Source organism: Sinocyclocheilus rhinocerous, unplaced genomic scaffold, assembly GCF_001515625.1.
Source record: "Sinocyclocheilus rhinocerous isolate Xijiao unplaced genomic scaffold, SAMN03320098_v1.1 scaffold3288, whole genome shotgun sequence".
Taxonomy (NCBI): Eukaryota; Metazoa; Chordata; class Actinopteri; order Cypriniformes; family Cyprinidae; genus Sinocyclocheilus; species Sinocyclocheilus rhinocerous.
In genome coordinates this window covers 217,621-230,127 of record NW_015655612.1, presented here as the reverse complement: position 1 = coordinate 230,127, position 12,507 = coordinate 217,621, and the positions used below count along the sequence as shown (strand labels likewise).

Below are 12,507 nucleotides of genomic sequence, written 5' to 3'. Positions count from 1 at the left end.
GACGTTGCCACGTATTTATTGCTTCTCAGGGTCTTAGCTTAGATGGCTCTTCAACCCTGTTTATTATTCATGAGCTTTGGGGTGGTGTAATAAGCCACACCTCAACTGGGCAGCTGCGGCAGGTCTGCGCTAAGTGATGGATCGTGACAGCGCTGACGGAGAATATATCACCATTAAGATCAAATGCACCTCTCTAGCACATTTCAGAGCAACACACACACACACACACACATACACAAAATACTGGACCGCTTCTATCTGAAAAAAAAAAAATCCATATTGAAGAAGGTCACAAATAAACCTAACTTCTGCCTCATACTGTACTTTTGTGTGAGAGGCTGTATTCACATTAAAGAGGGTGGTATGACCAAAATCTTGAAGTGTAATTAAGCAATAATCCTATAAGCAAAAGTGTTGTTGTTCAGGTAATCTCAGGCATGTTGATATTCAGAACAACAGCATCATATTGCTTTTTACAACAGTTTGTACAAAAAGTTAGTACTGGGAAACTGTTTTAGACTCAGTACTGTAAGTTAATTAGACTATTTTTGCTATGTCAACAACAACTACAGTATGTCACTGGAGTTGTGATTCGTTCCTCAGTTGATTAGTGTTGAATGATTCAATTTGGTTGAGTGAATGAATCAATGATTCACTCAAAGATAGTCACTGCATCTGAAATCGTATACTGAGTACTATGTTTGCTGAAGAACTTACTTCTAATTATAATCCAGACACACTCTTCAAGTTGTCATTGTTGACCTACAGAGTCACTGGATTTGGTCCTTGCTTCATTGTTGTTATACTGTGAATTCGGACATAGTCATTTGGTGAACTGTTTTTCACATGCTATAATAGGAAAGTAGGCGTATTCCGACACATCGACTCACTTGTTTTGTTCTTGAGTGAATCAGTGTTTTTAACAAATTGATTTGGTTGAGTGAATGAATCAATGATTCATTAATAAAGGTAGTCACTTGTATCACTCCTGAATAAATCAATATTTTTGGACAAATAAACTAAGTAAATGATTCAGTTTATATCCACACTCTTTGAACGTCATTCATTCAGACAATCAACTATTGGATAACAACAAATCTAAATCAAAATAATAATAATAATAATAATAATAACAAATAAAAAAAAAAAATATAATTCAAAATCTACATTGTAAACGACTAAATTCTGCTTTGAGTTAAATGAAATCTCTACCAAATGACACATTTCTACCATTGCACTCTATATATCTTCATACGGCCCAGTCCTAATTTACATACAAAGCTAATTCAGTTCAGTGATATCATTAACCTCTAATGTAGATAGCAGTGCTGCAGGTACAATATGATATTATCATTACCAGCCAGCTAACAGAGGCTTTGCTAAGCTGAGCTTTGCGTCAAACATTGATTTGTCCCAAGGTGCCGCTGAGAAGTGCGTAGAGCTCCTTAGTCACTTGAACTCGGGTTCTCAGTGATCACACTTCTGTGGATCTGTAGATGTTTGCAATGTTGTACCGTAGTACCGACCGCTTTCAAGTGTTTAGTGTTATGGTGGGGAATTGAGCCACGGCTCAGCCTGTACAAACCCCTCACTCTTGTAAGCTTGTATTAATGCTGTAAATAAAAGCACAGGTATTGGTTTATTTTGCTGTCTCAGTGCCTGAAGGAGAAAGCGGCAGCTTTTTTCTCCTCTCTGTGTCTCTCTTCAGTGGACTCTGCTTTATAAAGGCAGCGTTATTGACCTCCCATCCTTTGAGAGCCACGCGTTACAGCGCAGGTGAGAAGCATGAGGATACTGCCCCTTTAATTCATCAAAAGCAGAGATGTGTGGAAGGGGGTGTCAAGGAAGAAAAAAACAGCCCTAGCCAGTGTCTACAAGCTGCATTCCAAAGGGAGATGTTTTCAATTCACTCATTATAAAAAGGTCATTCAGGGTCAAGTTCAATGCCATGGAAAAGAAGTGCTTGCTGTGCGGAGCACCACCCACACAGTGTGCACCCGCTGGAGAGAGAATTACTGGAACTACGTAACTTAATTTTTTTGGCAAAATATAAGAAAATTAGCCCTGCATGCTATTTACATTCGGGGAAAAAAAGGTGAAATGGAGGGGGAGAGAAAGAGGTGGGCATTAGTGATTTGGCGGTGGAGGAGAGGAAGGTGATGGAAACCATAACAAAGTAAACATGCTCTCCAGAAGAGCTGCTCTGTAATGATGTTATTAGTATGCATGTGGCCAAGCCCAAATGTAGCCTATATAACAGTCCATGCCCACTTTCACCCACCACGTTTTTTTTTATTCCCCCCTTCTCCCTACAATAATGGCTTTAGACTTTATTCAGAGCGAGGGACACTCGCAGAGCATGGGCAGCAAAAGGACGGGATTGGGAGATAATGCACATCGGCAAATAGAACATGACCGCCGTGTCCAGCATCAACGCTGCCCATTGTCTGCTCTGAGAACGGATGATAGCGACTGGGGAGGACAACAAAGCTGGGCCACAATGGACCGAGCGTATTAAGACTGCACCCAGACCACTGGCTAGCTGCGCGGAATGAGCGAGTGGGAAAAGAGATGTGGAAAGGAATACGTAATAAATTAAATTAGGTTCTGGCCACTTTCGCATTGGCCGTCCGTCATGAATACCTTCGGTTTAGGATGTGCAGGCTATTGAGGTGCATCTGAAAGAATGGTGGAACGGTGAGGGCAGGGGCTTATGGTTCATTTACATATGCATGTTATTCTGCATGAAAGGGGGCAGGGCGCAGAGGGGGGGACTGATGCGAGGAGAGAGAAAGAGGCCATCTTCGGTCCAGCAATATTGTCGGCACAAGGACAGCAAACATGTTTGGCTTTTGTATTCACAATTTCATGAGTATCATTGAAGAGAATGGTTTGAAAGGTGCACTATATGAGATTTTTTGGGGGGGGAAGACTTGAGAAATTTGTTTATTGAGCGAGTACATTAAATACATATGATAAGCTTACAGTAATGATGAATATATCGGAGCGGTCAGGTTGGTTTTGACAGGAAATTTCAGGTTTACATCGTCATTTATGTCATGACTCTAAACAGTTAAAAAAAGTCTGGCTATATGATGGAATTTAACTATATGAGTTGTAGGACTTTCTTCTTAGGGTCTTGGTATAGAATGACAGTTTAGCTTTAATATTTTCATTTATGAAAAAAACTTTATTTTCAAACGTAGATGACAGTAGAGAGAATAACGTTCTCTAGTGCAGTCTTAAAGAAATAGTTCACCCCAAAATGGAAATTTGCTAAAAATTGACTCACTCTCCAGCCATCCACTGTTGTAGATTGTCATTTGTTTCTTCATCGAAACAGTTTTGGAGAAATTTTATATTACATCACTTGTTCACCAATGGATCCTCTGGAGTAAATGGGTGCCATCAGAATGAGAGTTTAAACAGCTGATAAAAACATCACAATAATCCACAAGTAATCCACACAACTGCAGTATATCAATTAAAGCAATTGTCAATTTTCTTTTCTTTTTTATCAATTTTCTCTAAATCTGTTCTGAGGAAGAAACAAACTTATCTACATCTCAGGATGACCTGAGGGTAACAGAATTTTCGGGAATTTTATTTTATTTTTTAAGAAAAGGGAAAATAAATAGCGTTCTTAAATGTTTTATGAGATACAGAAATATAATCATTTAAATTTACAGTCCTCCATTTATATTTATTTAAAAGTACTGCATGATGATTTTTGTTTGAACACATTTGAGGCTATAAGCTCTCTTTAAATGTTACCCTTCATTAAATAAAACTAGGAAAAAAAAAAAGATCACACTCCATGCCAGTTCAGTTCCACCAGGACAATGCGTAAGATGTGTAAAAGCAGTGAAAGTGAGAGCGTGTTAGACTGAATGAACGAGAGGGTGAGATATCTTTGAACCTCTATGCCTGGGAATAATCTTCTTCCAAGTTTGATTAATTATTGTAATCTCAGCAAAACTTATTTTTTGAAAGTCAAAAGCTGACATTTTCATGGCATTCATTTGTAATGCTGTACTCAAAACACACAGGTCATCAGGTAATTAGCACTTCTAATTGCAAAAACTCTACAGCACATGTATGTATGCAAAAATACCATCTGGAAGATGTCCGCTGAGAAGTTTACTCAATATTTCAATTATTTCTTTAAGAATATGTCTTATATTCATATGATTTAATCTTTGACCCTTACCTGATGTCTTTCATTGTTAATTAAAGCATAGGTTGATGAACATTTAGATGGCTAAATGACAAAGAATGTGGGCAGAACACACGTGTTCTGTTGTAGAGTGCTAAATATGTGCTCAATGTTCTCAAATGTTGAAAATCAGATTCTGTAACTAAAAAGATTCCTTTCAATTTTCAGGATTTTACGTAAAAGTGTGCCCTATTTTTATCCACATTTTTACACAAAAATCTGCTTCAAATTAATGCTGCACTTCTGAGCTTTCTATTCATCAGAGAATCCTGAAAGAAGTGTATCATGGTTTCCACAAAAATTGTAATCAGCGCTAACTGTTCTCTACACTGGTATTAATAAGATGTGTATTGAGCCCCAAAATAGAATGCATATTAGACTCATCTCAACAGTTTACTAGAATGATAAATTACATTAAAAAAATATTAAATAAAAAAAAAACAGTTGAATAAAACTGAAATGACATTTCACAATATTACAGTTTTTACCATATTTTGTAAAAAAAAAAAAATACAGCCATGATGTGCATAAGAAACTTCTTATAACTTTTGCCCCAAAACATTATTGTAAGTCAATGAGATGTTAAAGTGTTATGAATCATATTTATTTATTTTCCTTTAGCCTTAGTCTAGCCTTTAGTCTTTCTTTAGTCTACAGATAGCATTTGATTAATTCCTGTGCGCTTGTCACAATTTGAAAGTCAAACCTGAGTATTCATAAGCACAAACTTTCATGTTACTGTATGGCTGCACTTGTATTTGACAATGTATCATCGCTTCCAATAAATTGCAGCCAGGCCTGTGAGGATGTTGAGTCAGCAAATGTTCCTCTTCATCATTTTGATGAAACATCACTGGTGCTGAGAGATGTTGGGGTGTGTGATGGTCTCAGTGGGGTAACGATTGCACCACGCGTCCTGATTCAGCTACACGCAGAGATGTTGTGCGCCATTGTTATTCATCTCATTTCATACTTAATGGTCAGATTTTCCATTAGGCATGCAATCATCCTGTTTGTGGAATATTGTGACTTTTGCAGAGTTTCTGGAGGGAAATGAGTGGTTTTGATTGATTTGCTCATTTCTCCGGATGCGGACTTCTCCAAGTGGCGGGGATAGCATCTTCTGCTCTCAGCCGTACCCTGGATAAAAAGCCATGAATCTCAAGCTGAGTTGGCCAAAGTCAACTGGTTAAATCTGTTAGTCTTGGCAGCGAGATGATTGAGGATAACCATAAATTCAGCAGTAGCCTTTACTGTCAGCAGCCTCTTGGGACGTGCGGTCGTGTGGATCATCCCCTCGGTGGAAGAGCCTCGTTGTGTCCATGACGTTGACCTCTCCTGACCTCGCCGCCGTTAAAAACTCCATCTGTCTCCTGTCCAGATTTCTAACACCTCTTTCTAGCCTGAACACCTGGAACTTACCAGCCTTAAGACGACTTCTTGTTCTCTCCAGAAAAGAATCCCTCTCAGAAATCAGCCTTTTGGAATCCGGCCCCTCAGAAGGAAGTCTTCCGCAGTTAAGACCTCCACAGCTCAGTCTGTTTGAACTAAGCCTTTGAGGACTTAGCCTTTCTGTGGGCTAGTGAAGGCCAGAGCTGAAAGGAGGAGAAAGAAAAGGAAAGAAACGTGAAATAGAGGGAGGCAGAAAGAGGGCACAGCCGTGTGATTCAGCCTTCAACTCTTTGCAGCGACAATCTGTGTGCCGCTGCTCAAGGCAGCCCACCAGCTCTGGTTCACCAAATGTCACATTCTCGACTCACTCCGCTTTGCTTTCTGTTTTGTATATAGCATCTGACTTTGAATTAAACATAAATGTTTTTGGACAAAAGACATTTCTCATGATGAAAAGCTAGTAGGTTAAGCTTCTGGGGTTATTTGGTGTTGTTAATGTTGTTGTTGATTTCTAGTATTTTTTAAGTCAATATAGCATATTTGATTAGGTGTTCTTTGACCTACTAAAGCTTAATTGGTTCATTCATACCAGACACACAAATTAACCAGGGTTCAGGGCAAAACATTTTTTTTAATGTTTTAGTAAATTTTTCTGTTTTTGTTTTTTATAATCTGTTCTCTAACAGTGGATTTATTTGGAAGTATTCCGTTCAATGCACATCTAGTTTTGAGTTTAGTAGAATATCCACAGTCTAACTGTCTTTAGTAGTAAAGTTACAGACTGACCTCATGACTGAATTCAAAGAACACACATTTCAAGGCTATAGATTTGTAGTGTTGCAGGAAAGTGGAGTAGATGGTATATTAGTGAAGATGGTATATAGTGGTGTAGATGGTATATTATTTTGTGTTATGATTTTTCACTGAAATATATAGATGTATTAAAAACAGACACCCTAGATTTGTGGTTCTCAACCAGGGGGCCAGGGCCCACTAGGGGGCATCAGTAATATTCCATGGCGGCCAAGACAAGGCAAGCATTAAAAATAAGCTAAAACAACTAAAAATCTAGTATTATAATTCCATGGGCATTTTTATACATTTTATGAATTTTTTTTCTAGTTGTGCCAAGCTCAAAAATATTTTAACAAGGAATAAATCAGTAAAATATTTGATATACTTAACAGTAATTCTTATCCAGTTAATCACAAATAACTTGAAAAGTCAAGGAACCTTTGAATGTTGTGAACAGTAGGGGACCTTTTAGTCCTAGAGCGTGATGATATATTATGTTGCCAGTGTCTAGACAAATAAACTTGAACTGAATTTAATCTAGAGAGGTTTTATTATTAGTATTATTATTATTAGTATTATTATTATTATTATCAGTCTATTTTTAAAAAAAAAACTATTTTGATACTGATTCATACAGTCTAAAACATTCCTCAACTTTTTTTTCAAAATCCTCATAACTTTGAAAGCTCTTACATACTGCTGTATGTATTATAATAAAAAGTAGAAACTTTTCATAATATGCTTACAGTAATACCAGCAGTGGTTCTCTGTACTTTTGCTTTCTGCCTGAGTGTGATGACATGGCACTGAGTGTATTGTGTCTTCGTCGTGGTTTGTAATTTCAAGGCTAGTGTATTGTCCTGAAGCTCTGCTGACTTCATTGAATTTGTTCTTCTGAGAGTGGTATGTAATTTTTCTGTGTCGGTATTGCAATGGTGTACTTTTGTAGAGTGTGAAGCCTCTGGTTTAGAGCGGATTCTGTTGTTTATTATTATGTGGTGTTGGACTGGTTTAATACCAGTGAATAGATGTACTCTTTGTTCCTGGTGAACTGCCTCCTTAGGTAGCATTTAAAGGCATCACGTGCACATTTCTGATGTGAATGCTGTTGCAAAATATAGGCAAAGTTATTATGTTACATTGAATGATGTCTTGATTTTGCAATAAATGTAAAGCACTTCAACAAGATTCTCGTTTTTTTTTTTTTTCAAAATTCTCAAACGTTTCTTCAAAATTGTTCAGTGCGCCGGCATCCAGGTGCGGGTTAACAGGTTAAAAACTCACATTCTTCTGTATTTAAGAAAAATGTTTTCCTTACAGTAATGCCAGCCGTGGTTCTCTTTTCTTTTTGCTTTCTGCCTGACATGAATAAATCAACAATTGTTGATTGTAAATCTACACTCTTGTGCTTAACAAGGCTGCATTCATTTGATAAAACAAAATGCAATAAAAAACAGTAATATTATGAAATATTGTTACAACTAAAAATGTATTTATGGCCATTTTAATATATTTTAAGATACAATTTATTCCTGTGATTGGAACGCTGCATTTACAGCAGCCATTATTCCAGTCATCAGTGTCACATGACCCCTCAGAAAACATTTTAATATGCTGATGTGGTATTATTATTCATGTTGAAAAGCCATGCTGCTTATTATTGTTGTGAAAACCATGATACATGATACTTTGATCAACAGAAAGTTCACAAGAACAGCATTTATTTGAAATATAAATATTTAAAAACATTATAAATGTCTGTCCTGTCACTTTAATTTTATAATTTCAACGTATCAAGTATTTGAACAGTATAGTGTACTTGGCAATGGAAGTGTCGCATTACAGGAAGTCCTGCCTGTAATATTGTAACTCTGTTTGTCTGGATCACAGGTGTTTGTCCACATTTCGTCTTCATAAATGTCCATATGACAAAGCTGGGGTACTTGGAACACACAGGGCAGTGGACACAAGCATTTGGAAAGCTCCCAACATGTTTGGCATCAAATGAGCGGTCTAGTCAGCCATTATCACAGCACAGTCCATCTCTCACAGACAACAGAGTGTATCCAGTATAATATATGAACTACAAGAGACCCCAGTCTTTATGCTTCAAATGTTTTGACACCACCCTTTCTCTGTTTCTCTGTTCTCTGTTTAGTACAGAAGCTCTAGTGGTGTTGGTTGTGTTCTGGAAGAGCTGAGGGACACAACGGCTACCATGCACATCTGCATCCTGTATGTGGCTGAGGGGGGGGGAGTTAACACACAGAGACAGCCAGAACCTTTAACTGCAGTGACGGTCAGTGCCATGGGACAATGTGCGTGCAGGGTGAAGCCTGGGTCAGGAACTGTTTCCTGCTCTGGGTCTCACTCTCGTCTCTCAGACAGCTAGGCAGTCCATGCACAACTGGCTATTTGCTTACGTGCCAACCTTGACAACATATAGGCCCTGCGTGACACTTTTGTGATTTTGGCTGCATATTTAGAAAAAAAGGTCAGATTTTTGTCAGTTTTCTTTTCATGCTGTTCACTTTCAGGACCTGGATCCTCCTTAGCCAGCAGAAATTAATCTAGAATTTGTTAAATTGTGGTTTAATTAAGCATCAGACCCCATCACTTTGTTATAACTCAGCAAACCCCCTCCTTTTTCCATTCACAGCACAATGAGCCCTAGCAAAATGGAATTTGTCCTTTGTTATGATTAGATTCATTCGTTTGATCGCAGTTGAAACGGTACGAGAATCAAAGCTTGGCACTGTCTTCCTTTTTTCTCTCTTACACCTCATTCTGCTCATCTCGCAGGCTTAAACATTGTAACCATGGCAATGAGAGTTTGGGATGAAAAGAACCCATCATTTTGCAACGGGATTAATTCTGAAACATAAGATGTGCTGCATGAAATCCTTGTCAAAACCCCGCAAATTCTCTGCTGGCCGGCGTATCCGTTGCGCTCGGCTCTTGTGTACCGTGTGATTTGACAATGTGGTAGTTTTTTTTTACTTATTTCTCCTTGTGCGGCTATTGACATGTTGACACAAAGTGGTTTTGCAGACAGACAGTGCCCATATTTCAATCAACATTAACCGAGACATTGGACAGAGGTAGAGTGGTAAAAGCAGTAGTGACATGTACAGACACATCACCAGACAACTATAATTTCTGCCTGATGCCAGCTGGGAGCTCCAAGAGCAGAATAAACATTTAGCGTAGCGGGAGAAAACGGAGACGGTAGTCGGCAACTGAAAAACTGCCCTGCTGCATAAGCTTTTATTTTTGGATTTTCCATGATTATATGGAAACTACTTTCGTTTGTATTATTGGAGGCTATCATAACATGGCTCATCCACAAAAGAGATCATGTGCTACAGAAATGATTTCTGAGGGAAAACAGGGTCTTGCAGTTGTTGCAAAACTATAGGCAACAAAGTCAAATATATTTACTCATATAAACAAATAATAATAAAGCAGTTTTGAATTTGTGTGGTGGTACATGTTGTTTCTTTGTTTCAGTCCGTTGCGTTCATAAGTTCACTGCTGTTCAATAATTTACACTGTAAGTGATTTTAGTAAAAGATTTACTCACATCTCATGACTCAATAAATGCATTTTGCCTATTAATACAATTATTATTGCCTAGCTTAAAGTGATCTCGACAGTTGACCAGGGCATTCCAATAAAACAGATAAATAAACCCCAACAAATCATGAACATTGTACATTATGCTTTTTCTCATTGGCGATCTGAGTTATGATCTGAATGTTGTGCGTACTATTGATTCTATAAGTAGTTTAATCATGACAGCAACATCATGAAAGTAGGTATAGGAATAATAATAATAACCCTACAGCTGAAGTTATGAAGGCAAATATTCCACCCCAGTCGCATTTCAATTATCTCCGTGTACAGTATTATAATGCAGGCCTTGCAGACAGACCTCTCCACCTCTGTGTCGGGATCCAGATGTATGTGACGTTAAAGGTGAGAGCATCTGTATTCAGCAGGGAGCTTTAGGCTCCAGACAGTCATCAGGGAAGTTTGGGAGCTCATATCCCCTGGATGAAAACTGTGTGTGATGCAGCTTTACTGCAGATTCAACTCTAAATCTACCAAACAAAGACAGGGATTAACTGTTGAGACAGAGCAGGCTTGGCTACTGAGGTACACCTTCCATTCGTACACTCAGTTTCTTAAAAAGAATGTGTGTGAAGGAAATGAGGAGCAATTGATAAAGACCAGCATCGGTCCAAGTGGAGTTTCAGCGCGGAGGTTATTTTTGCCATACGTAGGACGCTGAACTCAGCAGAAAACATGTTGAAGTAGACTATGAACCTATTTATCAACACTATCCTTTGAAATATAGCAATGTTTTTCTTCAATTTTGCTCTACTTCACTTCTTAAAATAAAAAAATGGAATAAACTGCTCATACATTGTTTGAAATAAGGCATTTGTCGGGAATGGTACAGTGACGACAGGCAATATTATAAAACTTGAATCGATTCAGATAATTCAGATGATTTAAACAATTACATCTACACTCTGGTGATTGCTTTTAATTCTGTGTAGTTTAATTACTATTTAATTGAAGGCTGTTACCACTTCAGGGAGAAAAAATTTTAATAATACAATTTTAAAATAGTAGTGAGATTAAGTCTAAAAACAGTTTAAAATAGTAAGTTTAAAAAGTAACACTATGAGATATGGGAAAAAAAGTGAGGAATAAAGTGAGATTAAAAAAGTCTAAAATAGTCTTAGTCTAATTTGTGATGAATAAATTCAGATTAAAATAGTCTAAAAAATTGTTTAAAGTAGTTTAAAATAATAAGTTTAAAAAGTCATACTATGAGATGTAAAAACATTCACAATTGTAAGAAATGCTGTAGACACAATCATGAGAAACAGTCACAATTGCATAATGTAAAATCACATGTGGATTTTATTTTTTTGAAGTTCAGTCGTTCATCAGTGGACCACTCCCAGCAAGGGGAACTAACATGTTTTCACGGCTTCTTGGGCTGAATACGTGGCTACAAAGAACCTGCAGTATAAAAGGAGTGAACTTCATCGACAACTTCAGTCTTTTCTGGGGCCATAGACAACTGTTTAAACTGGATGGCCTCCACCCAAACAAACTTGGTGCAAGAGTGCTAAAGGACAATATCTATTTCTCCCTCCGTCATCCTTCAGTAGTGTGTGCCAATCCACTCAACCTGAATGGCACACACACACCTGGACAAAGTATGAGTGACGACAGGACTTCATATCAGCTTCCGAGTCATCATGTGGTTGACACATCCCACAAGGACACTGATAACACCACGCAGCCACAACAAGCACTGCTCATGGACAACATCCCGGCTGACCCCTGCCCACAGAGCTCATCACAGACAGACTGTGACATATCAGAGCAGCTCCAAGACTCAGCACCCAAGTACGACTTTCTGGAAAACAGCCAGGGAAGCCAGGACAACATATCAGTGTGCCTGTAGCTTTCTCTATTTCTGTTTTATCATGTGATAGTCTAAGGCCTTCTCAAGCCATACGGCTGACCCATCTAATCTGCGGCCTATTATGCATCAAACTAAGATTGCTGTAAAGACACAAAGTAGTACCATCAAGTTAGCATTTTTAAACATTCGCTCACTAAAAAATAAATCATTTCTGATCAATGACTTAATAACCACAAACAACCTGGATTTTATGTTTCTAAATGAAACATGGCTAGAAAACAGCTGCAGTGCAACAGTCCTCAATGAAACAGCCTCTCCTAACTTTACTTTTATAAGTGTCTGCAGAACTGTTAGGAGAGGTGGAGGTGTAGCTGCTCTATTTAAAGATGTCTATCAATGCAAGCAAGTGTCATTTGGTCAGTACTTGTCTTTTGAATATCTAGGGATTGTGTTGAAAGGTGCTCCACGCATTCTGTGGACTCAATGTGAGTGTCCCACTTCAGGTCCTGAGAGATTGTGGTGCCCAGGAATCCAAATGACTCCATTGTTGTTACAGTGCTGTCCATGGTGAGTGAGGGAAGCGCAGGGGGGTTCTTCCTGCAGTCCACTATCATCTCCACAGTTTTGAGCGTGTTCAGCTCCAGGTTGTTAAGAC

General features: G+C 38.2%; 1 long non-coding RNA gene across 1 annotated transcript in view; it reads left to right on the top strand.

Annotated features, from left to right (window-relative positions):
* LOC107718824 (uncharacterized) overlaps positions 1-8,650 on the top strand; it is a 158,436-nt gene extending 149,786 nt beyond the window's left edge. Inside the window, exon 4 of the long non-coding RNA XR_001637460.1 lies at positions 8,567-8,650. This is a non-coding gene — a long non-coding RNA (uncharacterized LOC107718824). The remainder of the gene's footprint in view (positions 1-8,566) is intronic.
* Positions 8,651-12,507: the final 3,857 nt, after the last annotated feature.